At 36.8% G+C, this 25,420-nt stretch overlaps 1 long non-coding RNA gene across 1 annotated transcript in view; it reads right to left on the bottom strand.

Moving 5' to 3' along the window:
- LOC129484817 (uncharacterized) overlaps window positions 1-11,380 on the bottom strand; it is a 251,257-nt gene extending 239,877 nt beyond the window's left edge. Inside the window, exons 1-3 of the long non-coding RNA XR_010121395.1 lie at window positions 11,297-11,380; window positions 4,385-4,496; window positions 4,125-4,289 (exon numbers count right to left, since the gene is read on the bottom strand). This is a non-coding gene — a long non-coding RNA (uncharacterized lncRNA). The remainder of the gene's footprint in view (window positions 1-4,124; window positions 4,290-4,384; window positions 4,497-11,296) is intronic.
- Window positions 11,381-25,420: the final 14,040 nt, after the last annotated feature.

A 25,420-nucleotide genomic window follows, 5' to 3' on the forward strand; every position in this document is an offset into this window, starting at 1 on the left:
ACAATGACATACCATCTCACACTAGTCAGAATGGCTATTACAAACTCTAATAATAGCAGGTGCTGGTAAAGCTGCAGAGAAAAGGCAACATTTATACACTGTTGGTTGGAATGTAAATTAGTTCAACAACTGTGGAAAGCAGTTTGGAGATTTCTCAAAGAAAAGAAAACAGAGCTACCATTGAATCCAGCAATTCCATTGCTAGGTTATACCCAAAATAAAATAAATAGTTCCACCATAAAGACACATGCACTCATAGTGTTCATTGCAGCACTATTCACAATAGCAAAGACATGACATAACCTAGGTGCCCATCAACATTAGATTGGATTGGATAAAGGATACAACATGGAATATTATGTGGTCATAAAAAAGAATGACACAACATCTTTTGCAGCAACATGGATGCAGCTAGAGGCCACAATCCTAAGTGAATTAATACAGAAACAGAAAAGGAAATACCATATATTCTCACTTATAAGTTGGAGCTAAACATTAGGTACTCATGGGCATAAATATGAAACAACAGACACTCTGGACTACTAGAGGAGGGAGAGAAGGAGGGGGTGTTGGTTGAAATGCTACCTATTGGATACTATGCTCACTACCTGGGTGGCAGGATCTGTACTCCAAACCTTGGCATCATGCCATATACCCGTGTAACAAATCTGCACATGTACCCTCTGTATTTAAAATAAAAGTGAAAATGTTTTTTAAAGTGCTAATCATTTCTGGAAACACATTCACAGACACATTCAGAAATAATGTTTTGCCAGCTACCTGGACATTTCTTAGACTGGTTAAGTTATGCATAAAAGTATCCATCATAGATACTTACTAAGAGCCAATCACTTTGCTAGGCACTGACTATTGAGTAGCATAAAAGATAAACATAATCTGACCTCGTGGAGCTTGAATTACAGTAAGGGAGACTTTGCACCAAATTAAGCATATATATTAACGGCAGTCTTGCCCATGTCCTCAATATATTAAATTCTATGCTCTAATGTCACCTACTCTGAAAAGATATTCCCAGGACAGCATGTCTAGATTCTTGAGTAAGAATGATACTACAATTTGCTTTTCTATTTAGTCATATAATAGCATTAATATATTTGTAGTATATGTATACATAAATCATATATTACATATAATAAACATACACAAAATATTAAACATGTAACATATTTAAACTAATATAATCTGTAACAAAGCAGGGGAACATTTATTTGTTATTTAACACATAAATTTTATTTGAAAAACAGAGCACTCATAGCAGAATACAGAACAGGAAGATGAAGATCAGTGTAATGGAGAAGACTTTTTTTCATTTCTAATGACACAGAGTAATATGAAAAGCACTTTAAAATGTTAAGTGTTTTATTTACTTCTTTTTGTTGTTGAATGTGAAATGACTATGAAAATGTGTGAAAAAATAATGGTTTCTCTCTAAAAAGTACACAGTTAAAAATATGCCCATCTCAAAATGAAAAATAGCATTTCTTGTTAGTTATTATATATTGATAACTAGATAAGTATGCACGAAAATGTGAGTGTGATACTAATACATCATGCAAGAAAGCCAAGCAATAAACCCTCACTTTCTCAAGAAAAATTACCCATTATCTTTACACTCCAAAAACAACTTTTGTATTTTTATAAAGTAGTAGTAGATGTATTTTCAGTTCTTCAGATTCTGTTCAAGCTACTGAGTTTTAAGCTCATTTATTTTCACAAAAGTGCAATAGAAGGTTAATTTGCATTTTTCTATTACTGCATATTGTTTTTGTTTATTTTTCCCCTCCTTACCTGCCTTTCATTAGTTAGATTTTTGTCATTATTTCTTTCCTGATAACTTGAAAGTTGGAATTGTGAGGCAATTTTTTATTTGAGTGATTATATCTAAATTCTTAAGACCTATTATCCTATTTGATCTCCTTTATAAATTTCTAAACCTTATCAATGCCTAGATTTTTGCTAAAAACAAGACCATTACTTTAGGTTTTTTAACCTTCTGTTGTCCTTGACATTCTACCTTACAAACTTTCTTACATGTCAAGAAAAATTTTTGGCTCACAAAACTAGAAGACCAGATATAAGTCAGGCTTCAAGATTGGCTTGATCTAGTCACCCTATCTCTGTTTTTCAGTAATTCTGTCCAATATAATTTATTCAAATTCACTCTGTGCTTGCTTCATTGCCAGCCTCAATTTTTTTTTTTTCGTGATGGAAAAGTGGCTATAGTATGTCAGACATCTGACCCCTACATCAGGAAGAAGGAAACTATCTCTTTTGGTGGATCTCTTTTAAGAGAGAAGAAACTTCATCTCCCAAATCCTCCAGCAAGTCATTGTCCACGTCTCTTAGCCTCATCTTAGTTCATATATTCAATTTATATCCTTCATTTTGCCTAAGGGTTATGCTGTATGATGATTGGCTGAGGCCTGTATCATTGAACCAGTCATTATTACTTTTGAACAATAAAATTTAAAACTTCGAAGCGGAGTTTAGGTCAGTTGCCCTTAATGCAAATGAGATATTTGGAGAATTTTGAATTGCTCATTTTAAAAATCAAGTCATTGATTAAAAGAGGAAATAGACAAGGCTCAGCGGCGGCTCACAACTGTAATCTCAACACTTTGGGAGGCAGAGGTGAGCGGATTGCTTGAGTTCAGGCTCAGAAGTTGGAGACCAACCTGGGCAATGTGGCAAAACCCCATCTTTCCAAAAAAAAAAAAAAAAAAAAAGAAAGAAAGAAAGAAAGAATGAATTAGCCAAGTATGGTGGCGCATGCTTGGGAGGAGCAGTTAAGCACAGAAGGTGGAGGTTGCATTAAGCTATGAGTGCACCACCGCACTCTAGTCTGGGCAAAAGAGTGAGACTTTGTCTTAAAAAAAAAAAAAAAAAAAAAAGAAAAGAAAGAAAGAAATTAAAAGTAAATAAATAAAAGAGGGAACAGATGAATAGTTACCAACAATAACCTCTCCATTCATTATCACCATATTTATTTAAAATATACGCCAAGTCTTAGTTTTGAAGAACAAGAAAAATCAAAAATAAAAGGAGATATAAATATTAGAAATCAGCGACTGGAAGGGTTACAAATTTGTCATTTTATAATATTATCTTACAAGAAATAAATTAGAGCTCACTGAAAGTATAGATTATTGGATAAGATAACTGGGTACAAGATCAACACTTGAAAATATTCCACATCAGCATAACTGATTGGAACTTGTAATAATTTATTACATTTTCATACTCATAATAGTCACAAATATCTGTTAAATGTTAAAATAAACCTAATACATAATATGTAGTATCTTTATGTTTAAAGTTATAAAACCTTACTAAAAGACTTAAAACGTATTCCCCTATTTGGGGGACTGAATAGCATGATTAAATATTTAAATTTTTACAAAATAAAATGTAGAAAGAACAAAAAATGAGCCACAACATTCCTCACCAATATTTCTTTAGCACAGTCAAGGGAAAAAAATTTCACATTCTAACTGCTTTTACTTTAACATACTTTAAATAGAATCAGGAGCCACAACTCTGTGAGTACACATTCATAGTGAGTTCAGTTTGTTGATTTTTAGTAATATAACTTATTGAAAGGACAAAGCTTACAATACCTAAAGAATGGAAGCAGAGTTTACATTTTATTCTGTGGCTTCTGGAAATGATCTAATTCAGTGTTTCTCATCTCCGTCTGCATGGGAGAATCACCTGGAATCTTTAAAAATTATTGATGTCTAAGTCTGTGCTGACCAATTACATCATATTTCTGGGAGTGATACCAGGCCTCTGGAATTTTTGAAAGTTTCCCAGGTGATTCTAAAGGAAATCTTGTGTGACAGTCTCTGACTAAATTCCCCAACATAGGCTCTGTGACAATGGTGAGGAACTGCAGAAAAGAAAGAATGCAATAGCATTTTTCTGGAAATTTAGAAATATTGTTATAAATTGTTGGATTACAAAGAAATTGATGGGCAAAACATCTTAACCATTCCAAGACAATATACTTTAAAAGACTAAAATGATTAGAGAACAGGACAGAATGTTTTGGAATCAAAACATCTTTCATTCTTATAAAAGTATAAAATTGCCCAGAAAACTACCTGGTGTGTTGCCATGAGAGATTCTGTAGATGTGTCTATTTCCTAATGCTGAAGCAGACATCCAGCCCCAAAGTAGACTCAGACGTGGTCAAGAGGGTGCAGACCAGAGTGGATGATGAGGAGGTGGCAAAAGTCAGGTGCAGATCTGGGGGCCAGAAAGCTTAGCTGAAACAAAAAAATTCAAAAGCAGGCTGAAAATTACGTAGAACCAAACCTGAGATTTCATGATACATTGTGTTTTTCTTTATTCCAGTCCTGACCTTAACAGTGGCTTGGAGACAACAAATGCTGTGTTTTAGGGCATTACTGTTCAGTGCTATTTCCTTGAGATGATTTCTGCTTCACCTATATCAAATATCAGTTGTGAAGCATCTGAAAACAAGTTGTTTAGCAAGCAACAAGTTACAAGGTCTTATTCAGGCATATTATTAGTATTATTAGAAGGCTATTTTCATAATTCATAGGGCTTCGTTAAAATATGTTGAAATAATGCTTAAAATAGAGTTATTTTAGGCTGGCTCTTTCCAAGTTACATTTTATGGGAAAATATTCCCCACTGGATGATTCTGAACAAGCTTTGCCTCTGGAAAGGATGATTTTAAAATAATTTTGGCAGTAATCTGATGTATTTTCTTTTTCTGTGATTGTTGTTTTAGTAATAAATATTTTTTAATTTAAGGTGACCATTTGTAAGAACACGGATAAACCTGAAAAAAGTTATGCTAAAAGTCAGTCAGTCAAAGAAGGACAGATATTTCATAACTGCTCTTACATGAGGCATCTAGCTAAATATACAGAAGTTAGACAACAGAATGGTGGATACTAGGAGATGAGGTTAGGTGAAAATATGGGGAGTTGTTCAACTGGTGTAATGACACACTACACAAGAGAAAATTCCAGAGATCTACTGTATCACATACTGCCTATAGTTAACAATACGGTATTGTATAAATTGAAATAGCACTTTTTTTTATTAAGAGGGTAGATCTCATGCTAAATGTTCTTGCCACAAAACAAAACAACAACCAAAAAACACAAAAAAGGAAGAAAAGAAAACTTTTGGAGGTAATAGGTATGTTTATTACCTCAACTATTGTGACTGAAACACAACTGTATATATATGTGTCCAAACTCACCAAATTGTATACATTAGTTATATGCAATTTTTCATATACCAGTTATACCTCAATAAAGCTGGAAAGGGCCAGCCACAGTGGCTCACACTTGTAATCCCAGTACTACAGGAGGCTGAGGCGGGAAGATTGCTTGACTCAAGGAGTTTGAGAACAACCTGGGCAACACAGCAAGACTCTGTCTCTGCAAAACATTTTGAAATTTGCCAGGCATGGTGGCACACTCCTGTAGTCCTAGCTACTCGGGAGGCTGAGGCAGGAAGATCTCTTGAGTCCAGGAGTTTAGAGTTATGGTCAGCTATGATTACACCACCAGACTTTACCTTGCAAGACAGAGCAATTCTTTCTCAAAAATAAAAAGCTGGGGCCGGGCACGGTGGCTCACGCCTGTAATCCCAGCACTTTGGGAGGCCGAGGTGGGCAGATCACCAGGTCAGGAAATTGAGACCATCCTGGCTAACACGGTGAAACCCCGTCTCTACTAAAAATACAAAAAATTAGCGGGGCATGGTGGTGGGCGCCTGTAGTACCAGCTACTCGCTACTGGGGAGGCTGAGGCAGGAGAATGGCGTGAACCCGGGAGGCGGAGCTTTCAGTGAGCCGAGATCTCGCCACTGCACTCCAGCCTGGGAGACAGAGCGAGACTCCGTCTCAAAAAACAAAAAAATAAATTAAAAGCTGGAAAAAAATAAATATTTTTGATTTAGTGTCTTTAACTGTTAATACTAAGAATATATGTTTGTGGGATGATATAAGAGAAAGAAAAGATCTACAAAAAGAAGTGACAATCATTATTTTAAGTTAAGAATGCTATATAACCTTTTAAGTTTGGTAAATAAATATTTTCTTATAAAATTCTATGTTTAATAATCTCCACATTATTCACACATTATATGTTAAAACTCTAGCATGGCAGACTACCATTTTCTTTACTTCTTAATAATACAGGCAAAAATATTAGAGCTTGAGAGTTGATCATCTATAAAACATTAAATCAAATTTATAAGAAGTTTCCTACTGATGTATTTGCACCTTTTTATTTACCCTGTGACATTCAATTATTCTACCAGATACTTTTATGCTTCTTAGTCATATTAAAGTCGTCATAAACATAATTAGTGTCTCTAGTGTTGAAATATAAGATGTTATATAGAAAATGTTAAAAATATTTACATCTTTATAAATAATAATTTCTTTTTAGCTGATACACCAATTGAAGTTCCACTGAACTGTGTTTACTGGATAATAGTTCTACTGAATACTCTTAATGCCCTTTGGATAGGCCTAGCAAGCCCTGGCAAGCCACGAATATTAATGCCAGGAAGACCAGTCCAAGCCAAAGTCTTACAACCACACTGATCCCAAGACAACTTACATAGGTATCAGAAAAATTAGTTTTGGCCACTTTTCTGTCTCCTGGAAATAATACTGACAAAACTAGAAAATTCCAACATCACAGAGAAAAGTACTAGGACAACAGTGGGCTACAAGATCTTACGCCCACAGGCTGTCTAATACTTTGGGGCATACAAATTTCTTCCCCTCCTGTCTTCCTTCTTGGCCTATGACCTAAACCGTTTTACACGTGTCTCAGATCTTCCTACAATGTGTTGTTTTTCCTTGAACGTAGTTTCCCCCCTCCTCCATCGTAATATTATTAGCACGAGAAGGTACTTCTTTATGAGGGTGGTGGGAGTGTTGTCTGCTGTAACCTAAACCATACATGCTCAAACTCTCACTTCACTTTTGGTTCACCTCTATTTTGCAGTAAACAAAATATAAGTATTTTTAAAATTTCCTCTTACTATGTCTTTTACTTTCTAAAGTATTATCGATTGAATTGTGTCCCCAAAAAGACATATTGAAATCCTGATCCACAGTGCCTCAGATGTGACTTTATTTGGAAACATACGTGGAAAATCTTCTACTGAGAAACCCTCCTAATAAGCCCAAGTGAATTTGTGTCATTACTTCCTAATGCGTCTTATTTTTATATTGCTGTTATTCTAATCATCATGTCAAGAAACATCTAAGAATAGAAATTGAATGCAATTTGCCTAAAAGCTCAGTTATCCAGACTCCTGCTTGGTAACCAAATAGAAGTTTAAAAAGTTCTGACAACAAAAATATTGGACTTAAAATATATTACCTTAAATCTGAGCCCTCGGTCGCTCTTGGCGCCTCCTCTGCCTGGTCTCCCACTTTGGCGGCACTTGAGGAGCCCTTCAGCCCACCGCTGCACTGTTGGAACCCCTTTCTGGGCTGGCCAAGGCCAGAGCGAGCTCCCTCAGCTTGCAGAGAGGTGTGGAGGGAGAGGCGCGAGCGGGAACCAGGGCTGCGTGCGCGGGAACCAGGGCTGCGTGCGCGGGAACCAGGGCTGCGTGCGGCGCTGGCGGGCGAGCTGGACTTCCGGGTGGGCGCGGGCTTGGCGGGCGCCGCTCGGAGCAGCCAGCAGGCCCTGCCGGCCCGGGCAATGAGGGGCTTAGCACCCGGGCCAGCGGCTGCGGAGGGTGTACTGAGGCCCCCAGCAGTGCCAGCCCACCGGCGCTGCGCTCGATTTCTCACCTAGGCCTTAGCTCGCCGGGCAGGGCTTGGGACCTGTAGCCCGCCATGCCTGAGCCTCCCATTCCCTCCATGGGCTCCTGTGCGGCCAGAGCCTCCCCGACCAGCGCCACCCCCTGGTCCATGGCGCCCAGTCCCATCGACAGCGCGCATGGCGCAGGACTGGCAGGCAGCTCCACCTGCAGCCCCAGTGCGGGATCCACTGGGTGAAGCCAGCTGGGCTCCTGAGTCTGGTGGGGATGTGGAGAATCTTTATGTCTAGCTCAGGGATTGTAAATACACCAATCAGCACTCTGTATCTAGCTCAAGGTTTGTAAACACACCAATTAGCACCCTGTGTCTAGCTCAGGGTTTGTGAATGCACCAATTGACACTCTGTATCTAGCTACTCTGGAGGGGCCTTGGAGAACTTTTGTGTCCATACTCTGTATCTAACTAATCTGGTGGGGACGTGGAGAACCTTTGCGTCTAGGTCAGGGATTATAAACGCACCAATCAGTGCCCTGTCAAAACAGACCACTGGGCTCTACCAATCAGCAGGACGTGGGTGGGGCCAGATAAGAAAAGAAAAGCAGGCTGCCCGAGCCAGCAGTGGCAACCCGCCTGGGTCCACTTCCACACTGTGGAAGCTTTGTTCTTTCGCTCTTTGCAATAAATCTTGCTACTGCTCACTCTTTGGGTCCACACTGCCTTTATGAGCTGTAACACTCACCGGGAAGGTCTACAGCTTCACTCCTGAAACCAGCGAGCCCACGAGCCCACGGGGAGGAACGAACAACTCCAGAAGCACCACCTTAAGAGCTGTAACACTCACCGCGAAGGTCTGCAGCTTCACTCCTGAGCTAGCCAGACCACGAACCCACCAGAAGGAAGAAACTCCGAACACATCCGAACATCAGAAGGAATAAACTCCAGACGCGCCACCTTAAGAGCTGTAACACTCACGACGAGGGTCCGAGGCTTCATTCTTTAAGTCAGTGAGACCAAGAACCCACCAATTCCGGACATAAATCCATGCTCCCAGCTCAATGGAAATATTTTGGGCTCTCATTCAAAGCCTGTGCCCTCTTAATTTATAGACGGGTTTACAAGCGAAATTCACTATTTTCAGATCAAATGCACAGAAATGTAAGAAATTCCTCAAATTTAGTATATTTTATTTTTGAAGCAAACACATTAAAGAAAATGCTAAATATATTTTGAAAGGTACCAACAGATTAAATTGCCATGCATTAAAAACTTATATTAGCATTTTAAAATTCTCTTGAGTTTTTACCTCTGTATACATCTTTCATAGTAAATGCTGTATATTTATAAAAATGTATTCTTTCTACATTATCTCTTTAAATCAAATATTTTTTCCATGCCATTACTTATTGGCCATTACAACCATTTTAATGTCTGCATAATATTCTACTTTTTAATTTCATTCCATTAAAACTATAAATTAAAATAAGTAGATAGCAACAAACAACAGCAGATGGAACTGTAGCTTATAGGGATGAGCTGAATGATTATTTAAAGTTGATATGTATATCAGTTTGTTCTCACACTGCTATAAAGAACTGACTGGGACTGGGTAGTTTATTTTAAAAAGAGGTTTAATTGATTCATAGTTCTTCATGGCTGGAGAGGCTTCAGGAAACTTACAATCATGGCAGAAAGGGAAGCAGGCATGGCCTTCCTGGTGGAAGGTGAGAGAGATCGTGTGAAGAAGGAACTGTCAAACACTTACGAAGCCATCAGATTTTGTGAGAACTCACTACCACAAGAATAGCATGGGGGAAACTGTCCCCATGATCCAATCACCTCCCACCAAGTCCCTCCCTCAAAACGTGGGTATTATGGGGTTTACAATTCGAGATGAGATTTGGGTGGGGACACAGAGGAAAACTATATTAATATGTAAGCTCTAACATAACAGTACGATGTTCCTCAATAGCTATTGCGTGATTTATTGTAATACTGTATACCTAGAGTTATTCAAAAGGTTTTAATTTTTATGTATCTGTTGGTTACTAAGTCTGAAAAGCATGCAATATCCAAGACATGTTAGTCATCTTTGTAGAATATTTAGGACTACTTTAGCTTAATAGAAGATGTTTCAGATATAGAGAAATAACTAATTAACCACACTTGCTTGATTGGGACAGGATAAGTGTATAAAACACTTTGCTGCCTAATTTTCCAGCTCTGGTTGCAGCTAGAATAATAACCAGTCCTTATACTGGGAAAGAAACCATGCACTGTTCCGGTGGGAAAATCCCTGCTGGTAAGGAAATATTAATATAACCCAAGCCACAACATTGCATGGGATCCAACAAGTTGCGAAAATCGCCCCATTCTGCAATGAAACTAGATTTTGAAACTCCTTTGGAAAGACTCTTCCTTACAAAACAAAAATAACAAAAATCAGTTGAGGGATGTATTAACCTAATTATTAAAATATGTATAGGTGACTTTTTAAGAGAAAAGAAACATACATTTTCTTCTCATAACGACAATTACAGATGATTAGACCTACTTAAATTTAAACCTCCCAATTTGCTAACTTCTGGATTTGTTTTAATGGTAAGGGAAGGGGAAATATGATTTGTTTTTAAAGAAGCATGAACTGAATCAGACAATTGATACACATCACTCAATTTAGTAATTATGACATTGCTATGGAATATTAATTACAGATGAGGAAACAGTCCATGAGAAAAATACATGGCAAATAAATGGGATATTCAAGATTAAAATTCTGATACTCCTTTCTTCCTGTACTCTGTTAACTTGATAGGTCTTTCCCAAGTTCAAAGAACCACAAAGGATCCTTCAAAACTATTAAGACACCTTCTTTCTTTCTGATTTAAACTCTAGCTGGAACTATTTCAGCTGCTCCTGTATGTCTCTCAATTGCATCAAAATTTAGTTCTCAGTATCTGCAATCTATGGTCTAGTAGCAAAAGAAAAGAAGGTAAAAAGAGGAATAAAGAAAAATAGAATAGTACAGTTGAAAAAAGATAAAAAGATGTAGAAGAGAAAGTAGATGAGAAAATAGAAACACAACCCCAATTCCCTACGTTTTAGCTACTGTACTTGAGAAATGTAGTGATAGTGTGTTTCAAGAGCCCCCAGCTAAACTGGAGTTCCAGCACCGGAGTGGCTAGCAAGAAGAGTGGGACATAGGTGGCTACAGTGTGCCTTCCCCAGGATACTTCTTTTACCTGCTGGGCAGACTGATACCTAATTGTCTGACCCATGACAAGGTAGTTCTCAACAGGAAAATAGTTTATACTGGAAGACAACTGTATTGTCTTGTGGCTCTAGTCTAACCTATGCCCACTTTATGCCATAACCCTTACCTTGTCCCTGAACCTTGTGTTCTCTCTCGCATTCTGGGGAAAACTTGGCCTCGGATTCTTTGGGGGGAAGACACAAACTGGTTATATAGCACCACAATAGGAAACAGGTTCAAAGATTTTTAATTACAGATTCTGGGCAGGGTGCAATGAGCTGGGAGGGCAGCCCACTGTCCCTGAGTCACATGAGGCAAGAATGAAGAGTCAGGCAGAGAGAGAGAGAGAGTGCAAGTGTGGCAACTAGTAGTATATGTAAGAGAACAGGCTGTGAGTCACTGTAAGCTCCCAGGCAAATGCCTCAGTGGTCCATGTATTAGTCAGGGTTCTCACACTGCTAATAAGGGCATACCTGAGACTGGGTAATTTATAAAGGAAAGAGGTTTAATTGACTCACATGGCTGGGGAGGTCTCACAATCATGGTGGAAGGTGAATGAGGAGCAAAGTCATATGTTACATGGTGGCAGGCAAGAGAGCTTGTGCAGGGGAACATTCATTTATAAAACCATTAGCTCTCATGAGACTTATTCACTATCATGAGAACAGTATGGAGGAAACCACCTCCATGATTCAGTTATCTCCACCTGCCCTTGACACACGGAATTATTACAGTTCAAGGTGAGATTTGAGTGCGGACACAGCCAAACCATATCAGTTCATTTAAAGGAAATGGAGGGACAAGCTGGGAGCCCAGTCTGGTAAATAAGAGAGAAGCCTCTAAGCTGTTATCTCACTATCAGCTTCGGCCTTTTGGGTGTGGTGTTCTACTTCTAATGTCTACACAGCAACTTTGCTGTGATGTTCCCATGATAGCATGTATGTGTAATCTTATATTTCAACTCTGTTTTTAAGTGTCCTGGGTTAAGTTTTGAATTTGTTGAGAGCTCTGAATGCTGACAAAATAAATGGAAAAAGCAATTCTAGAATTTAGAGTAAGACCGATACATCACACATTGCATATTTCATCAACTGTCATCTCAGTTTCAATTTTTCTTTAGGATAAATCTGCCAGGAAGTCAGCCAGTCTTCATATCTTGACTTTATTATCTCTGCAGTATTTGGTACCATAAAATAATTTTTAAACAGAAGCAGAAGGAAATGCAACTGCATACCATATCTTGTGTGATGTCCCTGGGATTTGTATTTATTGCCTCTGCAATCTCATTCCTTATCAGTACTTGCAAAGTCCACCTATGACTGACAGTCCACTTAGCCAGCAAATGTGACATATTTTGTATTTTGCACTTTAAAAATTATCTAAAACACATTAGCAATTCTTTGAAAATATGGCAGCATAACCTGAAAAAAAAAAATGAGAGTACTGTCATTCAGTATACTCCAGTTGCAGTCCATTGTCTAAATCCAGATTCAGGATTCAAGGTTTACCTGTGCTACTTTCTGGCTGGGTAGCATGGGTAAATTCGCTTAAGCTGTCTGTGTTTCATTTTCTATTTGTAGAAGAGAGAAAACAGTACCTATCTCCTACTGCTATGGCGATTAAAGGAGATAATTCTTGGAAAAGAGTATAATATCATGCTGTCCTCTGCAGAGTACACTCAACAAAAATAGTAAACATCACTGTTATGATTATTATTACTGTTATCACCAACATAAAATACCTGAAGAAATAATCTCACACACCCATAGGTAGTCTAGAAATATCCCTTCCCTACACTGTTGACTATACAATGTTTATTACTCCAATTTGTTAATAGCCAATTTGCTTCAAAACTGTACATGCATACAGGTCAGGTGAGAAGAAAAGAAAATCATGTATTATTTGTGAATCAATTAAATAAAATGCATTTTGTATGTGGTTTCTAGGCATTTGAAAGGAGACTGTATATTTATGCTGGCAAATACGGCCTAAATGAGCTTTGGGGGCAGGATGTCTCAATAATCCTACACCACAGAGGCTGAGTATAACCAGCACTCTAAGGATGACTAGGTGGGAGTCCTGTGTGTTTCTCTCACAGAACATTTGTGGTCTCTATGTCTCCTGAAACATCCTGTAGATACATAGAACTACTGCATTTCTGTATTTATCACAAATCAGTGTTGATGCAACAAAAAAGTGAATATACACAGTTATCTTAAAGAATGATGACTTTTACTCTGGAATAATATACAATTTACTAATTCAAGATGTCTCTTGAATAGTTAAATATAAAGCCCAAATAATGAAGATGTCATGAAGGCAAGCCTTCTAGTTCATTTCAGCAATTATCTGTCTCCTATGTAGAAAATGGATACACTAGTAGTTGCAAAAGTGATACCTCCATGACTATTTTACCACTAAAAATTTGTGCTGTTACCCTATGTGTAATGTCAATCAACAAAATTTAGTTAAATATATTTTATAAAAATGTGTTTTAAGTTTCCTCCCTGTGGCTTGCTAAATGACAGTCATGTTACAACTCTGTAATAACATAGTTTGTCATAGATATGCTGAGATCCACAAAAGCAGAAGATGCTAACGGGCACTATTGTAAGAACTGAATTGTGATGCCTTCTTCTACAATTACCAGAAATGACTAGGGAAAACGTCATGAGATCGTTTGAGAAAGTTTTCAAAAGTGAATTAAAATTTAGTGTGGGTATTATCACTGACTAAGCATTCCTGAAAAATCAGTTGAGGTTTCTGTGAGTGAAGTAAAGCTACTCTGGGCATGACAGTACAACAAAGAGAACAATAAAACTCTTCAACCAGTGATAGCCTTATATTACATTTGTTGAAGGGAAAGCAAACAAACAAACAAAACCTGGCATTTGTATCAGTTAAGTCTGGGTACCATTAAGTTAGAAAAATAACTGTAATAAAAAGAGAAGTATGTCTTTCATTCTAAACTTCTGCTTAATCTTCCATTTTGTCAGATTTAAGCTTTTACTTTTTCATCTGCCTTAGGTCTTTTGAGTTGCAAACATGTTCTCTTACTTTTAAGATGTAATTATCTTTTCCATAAAAAAAACCCTCCTGAACAATCTATTTTATTCCACTGGAAAAAAGTTGAAATTCAAGTCAAACACCACTATTTTTTTTTCCAGCAAGGCTTTCATAATGGAATACTACAGTTTGCTTAACTTACTATTTAAAAAAAATTCCATATATTACTCCGTAACTCTCTATGTAGTCAAAATTGTTGAACAACTCTTTCATAAAACTATTTCCATTTTTAAACTTTAATTTATGCCTTGAACATCCCTATATTTTAACATCTCAGGGTTAATCCTTGCTCTTACACTTGAAAAAGTTTGAATATTGCAGCGATTATTATTAACAACATCTATCAAAAAAAGGAAAACAACAATTTCTATTATTTCTGAATGTATTCTAGGAATAATAGGAATCACTGTATCATGATTTTGCCTCTACATCTGTGATTAATTTGTTCCATTTGCTGTAATTTTTTGTTATTAAAATCATATCTTTTTATCAATTTCTATTTGTGACCTCTAACTTTGCTCTTGCATCAGTGACAGGCTGTAGCAAAATCTTAATTCACCATGCCACAACTATGCTCCATTGGTCACAAAGGGAATTCTTTATTGGACCAGAGATAGTACAAAGTTAGTGCAAGTCACCATCCAGATTACTAAAACAACTTTGAAAGTCAGGTGTATAACTATATTCATGATGGACAACACATTAATAGCATCATTATATGTAATTTAGATTCATAGCTTTTACAACATATTAAAAAAGTACAAAATACTAGTAGGCATCATCGGCTTTTATCTTTCAGCTTCTAAATATGCATTATAATAAGAGTAATAAAATCTATTACTGCTCAGAAGCCGAATCCTGTGATGTATAAAATAAATTAACATTATGCCATACACAAGCTTTCCCACTGATCTTTTATGGTAACCTTCAGTTTTCCAGTAGGTGACCACTTGCAGTAATTTGTCTCTAACCAGTGGTCACACATGCTGAGGATGAAGCTTTTATAAGGCCTTAATCTAATTTGAAAGAAAAGAACAAACCTTGGATATTTTCCAAAAACTAAAGATATTCCCTCTGTAGTTCTTTCTCTCTCTATTTATTTATTTTTGAGACAGAGTCTCACGCCCAGGCTAGAGTAAAGTGGCGCAATCTCAGCTCACTGCAGCCTCTGAATCTCAGGTTCAAGTGATTCTCCCTCAGTCTCCCGAGTAGCTGGGATTACGGACATGCACCACTATGCCTGGCTAATTTTTATATTTTTAGTAGAGATGCAGTTTCACCATGTTGGTCAGGCTGATCTCAAACTCCTGATCTCAGGTGATCCATCTGCCTCAGCCTCCCAAAGTGCTGGGATTACAGGCATGAGCCACCGTGCCTGGCCCCTGTCTCTTTAATACATACCATATTTTGTATTATTGTCATTGCATTTCATATGTAGTTCACAGTCCACAGTCACACACACACGCACACACATACATGCACGTGCACACACACACAAGGCACAAAAGTCATCGTAGGGGCTGGGTGTGGTGGCTCATGCCTGTAATCCCAGCACTTTGGGAGGCTAAGGCGGGCAGATCACCTGACGTCGGGAGTTCGAGACCAGTCTGACCAACATGGAGAAACTCCATGTCTACTGAAAATACAAAATTAGCCAGGAGTGGTGGTACATGCCTGTAATCCCAGCTACTCGCGAGGCTGAGGCAGGAGAATCGCTTGAACCCGGGAGGTGGAGGTTTCAGTGTGCTGAGATCTCACAACTGCACTCTAGCCTGGGCAACAAGAGTGAAGCTCTATCCTACCCTCCCCCCTCCAAAAAAAAAAAGTTATGGCAGGTTGTACAATGGCCCGCCCAAGGATATCAAGCTCCTAATCCCTGGACATGTGAATGTTACCTCCTATGGGGGGGGGGGGGGGGCGGAAATAACCTTTCCAGATTTGATTAAAATAAGGGTATCAAGACAGTGAGATTATCCCAGATAATACAGGAGGGCTCTAAACACAATCAGAAGTGTCCTTAGAAAAGGGAAGCAAAGCCAGATTAGACTATAGAATGGAGAACAGACCACATGATAACAGAAGTGGACAGAGACTAGAAGATGCCACACTCCTGGCTCTGAAAATGGAGAAAGGGACCGTGAACAAAGGAATGAAAGGAGTACAGCTCTAGATACTGAAAACGTCAGGGAAACGTGTTCCCATGAAGAGTACCACTGGGAATAATACAAAATATGTTATACACAATAATATGGTATATATTTGAAATACAATAATACAAAATATGGTATATGTTTGAAATGGCTCCCAGTTTCAAATATCATTACATTTAGGGAATAGAATAATTTCTTGGCAAAAGCTGAACCTATATTACTTAAAGTTGTCTCAGCAACTGCCCTGCTTCTAACAGGTTCTGTTCCACCATTACTGATGAAGAAGCAGCAGAAATATTTTCTGTCACAGGCTCTTATATCTCTAACTTCTCCCTAAATCTTTCCAGAGATTATGGGATCAGAAATGGGCAAATGAAACAAATGCAGCCAATTTCTAGGTGGCCAGGGACCCAAGGCCTGGAAAAACTGTGAAGATATAACAATATATCTATCTCAGGAACATGTGCTGAGTTTGCCAGAAAATAAGGAGCAAGAGATATCACAGCACATTTATAAGGTCTAGGAATTATGAGGCAGTAGGAGAAGCCAATTGAGAAGATACACACAAACCAGAATACAATTAAAGTGAAACCATGTTGTCCAGAAAAAAAGACAAAGAGAATATATCACTCCCATGGTGTCTGTGGTTCAAGGACATTTTCTGTCCTTAACAAGTCTATGAGGATCTCTGCACCTGGTAACAAAAATGGCCCTGGCTACAGTAACGTAAATACTTCCAAAAATATTGTTTGAATTTTTGAATGTACTTATTTTAATCAGATGCTCTACATTGTACTTTCCTTCTTTCTTTTTTGAGACTGAGTCTCACTTAGTTGCCCTGGCTGGAGTGCAGTGGCATGATCTTGGCTCACTGCAACCTCCAGCTCCTGGGTTCAAGTGATTCTCCTACCTCAGCCTCCCCAGTAGCTGGGACTGCAGGAATGTGCCACCATGCCTGGCTAATTTTTTGTATTTGTAGTAGAGACGGGGTTTCACCGTGTTAGCCAGGATGGTCTCCATCTCCTGATCTCGATCTCCTGATCTGCCTGCCTCGGCCTCCCAAAGTGCTGGGATTACAGGCATGAGCCACCACACCTGGTCTCTTTCTTTTTTTAAAGGACATTATTAGAATTTGCATATATTTTGTATGATTTTGAAGTAATGATTAAATCTCACGCTTCCTGAATCATATAAGGTCTGCATGTATCATGTGAAGCCTGGGCTCTGAAATTGAACACATCCAGTTTGCTCTCAAATTTTTCACGTAGCATCTATGGAACCTTGGCATGTAACTAAACCAACTTACTCAGATCTAAGGTTACTCCATAGAGTAATTGTGTTGGTTCATATAAAGGATCTTACCCAGTGCCTGACAAATAGTAACTGTTAAATAACCACTGGTCATTCTCTCTCTTGCCATTATGCTAGAAGACAGTTTAGTTGGCCAGTAGAGTTTGGGAATGTAGGAGAAAATAATGGAGGAGGGATGAAATTAGAATGGTAAGCTTATAGAATTTTATTTTTCTACTGATCATCACTAAAAATTATACTTCTTTAAAAACTAAGTTGTACAATACTAAGTATGGGGGCAAACCCTCGGCCCATTCATTCTCCCTGCTTCTGCTCCATTTTGCATTTCAGGGAGGCTCACCCCTACAGACTCTTAAGCTACTGTGTCTGCTGGCTTTGGCAGGGATCAGCGAGCAGAAAGGTCTCACGGAAGACTGGAGCCTGGAATAAGGGAGAAGCTAGAGTATTTCTTCCTCCTCTCTCTCCCTGCCTCTAGTGACATCACTGGTGTACACCTGCATCTCTTCTATGGTTCCAGCTGCCACCAAACTGTTCCGCTACAGATCAAGCTTCCCCCAGGTGACTATAATCTTGGACACCAATAACACTACTTCGTCCTTTGTCCTTTTATCCCTCTTGGTCTTCCTAAGCTCTAGGTGGACTTAGTTTCTCATTTTGCTTCTCAGCTCTTTCTCTACCTCTTGTTTCTATTTACTTCATTGGATGCTGACAGCTATAGTGTGGGGTAAATAAAAGCTGCCTCTCATCTTCTCTGAGCATCTGCATTAGTTCATATTGTGACTGCTTATTTACTATCTTTCTTCCCTATTCCATTGCTACTTTGTGAGAATGATATCCATGTTATTTTGATCACTGATATATCCTAAGTGCTTAGCACACACAAAAAAGTGCTGAAAACATTGCTTGAACTTATGGTTGTTATCAAGGTTTTCCAATGCTAGCCACTATTATACTAGACTAAGTTGATTAAAGGTCTTCCAGAAACCTGGAAGATACTTAAAAATTACAGCAACTGTCACTGTATTCGCATGCATTGCCAATAATAACATCACTTTGCTAAAATGGAGAACATGATAGTCAATAGCATAAAAGGTAGTTATCACATTTTTCTTATTAATATGTTAAAATGAATTTTAAAATTAAAATGAGTTATTTAAGACTAAAAAGTCAAATCACAGACTATGAGGAAAATATTTGCAAACCACTTATCTTTTTATAAAGTCATTATCCAAAATATTCAAAAGATCTTGAAACTCAACCGTAAGAAAACAACAACCCAACTGAAAAATACGCAAAAGATCTGAATGGATACCTCACCAAAGAAGATATACAATAGAAAAATAAGCATATGAAAATGTGCTCAACATCATTTGTAATTAGGGAAATACAAATCGAAATGGCAATGTGATACCACTTCACACCCATTAGAATGACATACATCCATAGAAACCTGACAGTATCAATTGCTAGTAAGGATGCATAGCATCAGGAACATTCATTTTTGCTGATAAGAATGAAAAATGGTACAGACACTTTGGAAAAGAGTATGGCACTTTCTTGCAAAGCTAAACGGAGTATTAATAGGCAATTCAGCAACTGCACTCCTAGGTATTTACCCAACTGATCTGAAAACATATCCATGCAAAAATACGCATAAGTTTTTATAGAAGCTTTATTCATAATCAAGAAAAAATGGAGCAGCCAAGATACTCTTTAAATAGTAGAATACATAAACAAAATGTTTTACATTTCTACATTGGGATACTATTCAGTGATAAAAGGAATGATACCAGTGTTTACCAGCGATGTGTGTGTGTATGTGTACATGTTTATACATGTTTGTGGTTTTCTGTTTGAATTGGTAAAATACAGGAGAATTGGTAAAGTGGTGAAACTTCTGTATAGTATTGTAATGACAGAAATGCTATAGTATCTATGATACTGAAAGGTAATGCTAAGTGACATTTTGCATTGTCAAAACCCAAATCACTTCCCATAACAAAAAGTGAACTTCAATTCATGCAATGTTTTAAACAAGCATTTAGGATATGGGGATAAGCTAAAATGGAATGTAGACTATTACAAGATAATTTAAATGTATTACAAACATATGAAACAATGTCACTGAAGGGGATGGGGGAAAAAGGTGCTGACCTAAGTAATTTTGAAAATGAGTGAAGTCTCTAAGAAAGAAGATAAAAGTAGCAGTATACAAACACTGTACACTAGTTGATAAAGTTGTGTACGTGGGGTTCACTTAATAATTCTAATTCTAATTCTAATAATTCTAATTAATAATTCTATACTATACATATATACTGTAATAAAACAATGGGTGGTTAATGATGAAAGCTAGGTTTCTCTCATTGGTGTCATGGGAGTTTACAGATAAGAAAGGAGAAGCTAGAATGATCCATGTGTCATGGATTAGCATTGAAGGGATCAATAGAAACTCAGGTTTACATTCATATAGATACAGATGACTAAACAGATAAATATTTATAGATAGGTTACACAGGTAAGTATATATACAGGTATTTCCTTGTTCTACCAGTGGAGAGATGAGAAGCAAAGACTTCAGTTGCACTAAGCACACCGAACACATTATCCAATGAAAAGAACCAGGGCTCCTTGAGAAAAAGGCTGGTTCTAGGACTAGGGCAGGTAATATACTTGAGGAGCCTACAGCATTGTGTGGTGTCATAAAGTATGAAAGTAGTCGCCCTTCCTCCCACACACACACACACACACACACACACGCACACACACACAATGATGGGGTATGTCAAAGAAACAAAAGAGCCAATGGAAAAAAGCTTCCAATGGCTAAAATTGAAAAATTTTGAGCAAGAAGATAAAGTAGTGATGAATTATAATCAAAATATAAAATAAATATCCATGAGTCCATACTGACATAAATAAATGAATAAATAAATGGATGAACCAGAACAGAAAAGTCTTCAATGCAGAAAAATGTCAAATAAATTGAGTAGATTTTCTGTCCTTACTACCCTTTCCTTAATTTGGGCTGCACAGAGTGACTACTTTCTAAAGAATACAGTATGCAAGGTGGGTCGGGAGGAAGAGGAACTTTGCCGTGAAAAAAAAAAAAAAAAATCTGACAGAAAATACGTCAGTGAGGAGATCAGGTAAAAAATAAGTCAAGTTGATAATATGGAGTATTGGCATGATGTAATAAGAATGGCTTTAGCTTTAGCTTTAGCTCTGTGGTCTTCTGCCCCAAAACTCACTCCTCTAGTCTATGCCTGAGTAAACCATCTGACAAATCTCAAATGAAAGACATTTTACAAAATACTCATTCTACCAATACCAATTCTCCTCAAAGTTCTCAAAACTTCAACAGGGAAAGTCTGAGAAAAAGTTATACCAAGAAGAGGCTAAGGAGACATGACTAATAAATAGAATACTAATTCTGAACGAGATGCTAGAATAAAAAAACAAAGGAGATTAGGTAAAAACTAAGGCAATCTGAATAAAATATTAATTACAGTAGATAATGTGTCAATATTGGTTCATTATTTTTGACAAATGTATATTCTAATGTAATCTGTTAATAACAGGGTAAACTGGGTGTTAAATTGTATTCTTCCATTTTCATGCTGCTGATAAAGACATACCTGAGACTGGCAATTTACAAAAGAAAGAGATTTATTGGACTTACAGTTCCACCTGTCTGGGGAGGCCTCACAATCATGGCAGAAGACAAAGAGGAGCAAGTCACATCCCCCGTGGTTGGCGGCAGGCAAACAGCGAGCTTGTGCGGGGGAACGCCTCTTTTTAAAACCATCAGATCTCGTGAGACTTACTCACTATCACAAGAACAGCATAGGAAAGACTCGCCCTCATAATCCAATTCCCTTCCACTGGGTTCCTCCCATAACACATGGGAATTGTGGGAGTTACAATTCAAGATAAGATCTGGGAGGGGACACAGCCAAACTATATCACAAATAAATGGAATTCTGTGTACTGTCTTTGAAATTTTCTGTAAATCCAAAACTACTCTCAAATAAAACTTTTATTACACAACGGAATATGATTCAGCCATTAAAAAAAAATTGAAATCCTGCCACTGGCAGCAACATGGATGAAACTGGAGGTCATCACGTTAAGCAAAATAAGCCAGGCTTGGGCAGGCAAATATCACGTTCTCACTCATCTGTGAGCTAAGAAAGTGGATCTAATGGAGCTAGAGTGTATAGTGGTGGATACCAGAGTTTGGGAAGAGTAGAAGGGAAGGAGAATAAAGAGAAGTTGGTTAAGGCATACAAACATACAGTTAGATAGAAAAATAAATTCTAGCATTCAAGAGTACAGTAGGGAAATTATGGTTAGTAATAATTTATTGTATATTTCAAAATAGCTAGAGAAAAACAATTGCAATGTTCCCAACACAAAGAAAAGATAAATGGTTGAGGTGATGGATATCCCAATTACACTGATTTTATCATTACACATATTCAGTCATCAAAATATCACCTGTACCCCAAAATATAACTCTTAAATGTCAATAAAAGTTTTCATATAAGAAATCAATTACATCAAAATGAATCTATAAATTCAAAGCAATTGAGATCAAATTAATCAAAGGAGTTTTTTACATAGACAAGCTAATTATTAAAATTATATGAAAGAGCAACCATTCAAAAAATAGCAAAGAATCATCAAAGAACAAGTTCAGAAGACTGCAATTAATGATGCAGCAATTTTTGTAATTATTTTTCATAATATAATTATATTTTAGGGGTAATGTAATTGGGGAAAATGACCTATCTAATAAATTATCCTAAGATAAACTTGCATTCAAAGATAAAAAATAAACTGGATTTCCATTTTATACTAATGATTAATGTTATTGGCATTAAAATACTAAACGTGAACAATTAAAATACTCTGGAACAAAACAGAAAAGAATAACTTCATGACTGCAAGATAATCAATAATTTTGTAATAATGTGTTTTAAAAATCAAAATCAAAATGGTGGCACTCTATTCAAATACATTGAAAAATAAATCTCTGTGTATCACAAAATGATTTAAAAGGCAAACCACAGACTACATAAAAAAAATGTTTGAACAAGGTGGCCATCAAAGGGACACAGATCTGAGATGATAAAGATCTCTTACAATACAAAAATAAGACAGACTGCAAATAGTTAAGAAAATAAGAGATAGTGGCAAAGACTATAAATAGGCAGTTCACTGAAAAGGGAAATAAAATGACTAATAAGAAAAACAGATAATCTACTTCATTGCCAGTGAGGGCAATCCAAGTTAAAACTATGAGAAGCTATGACACCAATCTGTGTCTCAGAAGCATTGGTGAAACTATACACAAACAGGATTTCACCCTCACTGCTTTTGAGATTTAGTTGGCACCAACATTCTAGGCAGGAAAGTGCAAATATCCATTTAGCCTGTACCCTACTATCAAGGAATTCAGTTCCTACTTACATATTTTAAAGCAGTATTTAAAAAAATTGACCACATTCCCAGTAAAAAAAAAAAAAAAAAAAAAAACAATTGTAGTACAATCTCATACAAATACACTTTTTTTTAGGGAAAAAACAAGGTCCGTGAAACAATACCCTTACTATGTGTGATACATTCAGATATTTTCTTTTCTTTTCTCTCTTATTCCATTCCATTCTGCTTCAATTTTTAAATATTAAGGAGATATGTGCAAGAATGTTTATTGTGTATTTTTTGTAACAATGAGAAAATATAAAATAGCTATCAAGCGAAGAATGAATGTATAGTGAATAAATGAAATAGAGAACATTACATCAACCTAAATAAATCTTAAAAATACATTGAGATAAAAATTAGGCCCAGAATCATACTTTCATATAAAATTTACAGACATACAAAATGAAATTATTTTGAGGTGTAAACATATTTAATAAAAATATATGATATGCACTTGAATGATAACCATGAAATTTGGGATTTACACCTCTAGGGAGTAAAGGAGAGAGTATGGACCTGAGAAATCCTATAAAGGAGGTTTTAGTTATATTTATAAAGTTGTATTGCTTAAACTAGAGGGTAAGCACTTGGGAATCCATGTAGTATTCCATTTTTAGTGTACTTAAAATATTTCATTATAATAAAAAGAACCCAATATACAGAAATAATTATAAGAAGCAAGCTTTATAGCTATTGTGATACTTTGCATAATAACTTTATTCAAGCTAAAATAATTAATTCAAACTTGGTGTCCTCTTGGAGTTAAGATCTGGCATATTTCCAAAAAGCTCACTGAGTGAATTCATCATATTTGCATCTGGTTTTGAATCTTTATTAAACCACCTTGATCTGTTCAGTTTTCCTTGTCACTGAAAGCCCCGAAGTGAATTGGTAGTTTTTTTCATATGGAAGAAAAGTTTGCTGGTAGGACACGGTGGCTTATGCCTGTAATCCCAGCACTTTGGGAGGCAGAGGTGGGTGGATCTCCTGAGGTCTGGAGTTTGAGACCAGCCTGTCCAACATGGCAAAGCCCTGTCTCTACTAAAAATACAAAAATTAGCTGGGCATGGGGGCGTGTGCCTGAAATCCCAGCTACTTGGGAGGCTGAGGCAGGAGAATCGCTTGAACCCGGGAGACGGATGTTGCAGTGGGCCCAGATCAAGATACTGCACTCCAGCTGGGCAACAGAGGAAGACTCCGTCTCAAAAAAAAAAAAAAAAAAAAAAAAAAAAAAATGCTAACCACAGTATCTTACCAAAATTCTACATGGAAACCTATGACTTTTTAAAGAATAAACCCTCAGTTTCATGTGGATTTTACTCAAGCTGAATCTGTTTAAATATTAAATTTTCCTCAGGCAAAAATATGCTTTCGTTTTCAGGTTTTTGAACTAAAAATGAAGTATCTTTAACAACGAATTTGCTGGGCTAAAGAGTATGAGCTGAGTTGTTCAATTTAGAAGAAAAGTACATCTAGACAGCATTGTAATGGCTCAGTAGCGCATAATTTAATGTGCGAAACTTTGCTTTATTTTTATAAGCTCACAGGCAAATCTGATTTATTTAAATTAATGCTTAGTTTTTAAGATATACTCCATTTATTTGAAATTATAAATTGAGTTGATGACAAACATCAATGACCTTACTGTATATGTGGGTCTTGGTTAACTGATGTCCACTTGGAAAAGACAGATGACAGGACAGTGGAGGCTATTGGATATCATGAAGACTGATAGCTTTTGCCGTTGTAGAGTGAAGCACATTTGCCATCAATTTAAATGCTGGCTGTTCATTTCAGGCAGAGCCAGACAAAATAAGAAAGAAAGTACAAGGAAAGGATCTGTACCTTCAAAAAATATGAATACAGGTGCAATAACTTAAAATGTCAGTGAGTGGAATTTTCATGTTAAATACGTGTAAGTGAGGAGGAAAAAAGGAGAAAACATACAAATTGTATTTTTCTCTAATTTGAATCATAGATATTGCCACTTCATATAATTTTTAAATTTTTAAAATATTATATTTTGGTGTATAACTATGGAAATATGGAAAAATAACAAAATAACCTCCCATCAATCATCATCAAATATAAGAAATAGAACATTACCCATATTGTTGTAATTGTCTGTATATTCCTGCCCCCCCCAAATTTCATCCATTGTCTTCTCTCAAACCTGTAATTGATATAATTTTAGTTTGCTGCTTTTTAACTTAAAATAGTATCATGAATTTTTTAGCTTTCTACTTTCTATAATTCTGCCCTTCTTTTTCCACTTATTCTTGATTGTAAATTGTTTCTTTGTTATGTTATTACATATTTTCAAACCACATGTTTTAAAGTTACAAATTCTATTTTGCTATC

The sequence above is a fragment of the Symphalangus syndactylus genome, chromosome 6, assembly GCF_028878055.3.
Source record: "Symphalangus syndactylus isolate Jambi chromosome 6, NHGRI_mSymSyn1-v2.1_pri, whole genome shotgun sequence".
Classification (NCBI taxonomy): Eukaryota; Metazoa; Chordata; class Mammalia; order Primates; family Hylobatidae; genus Symphalangus; species Symphalangus syndactylus.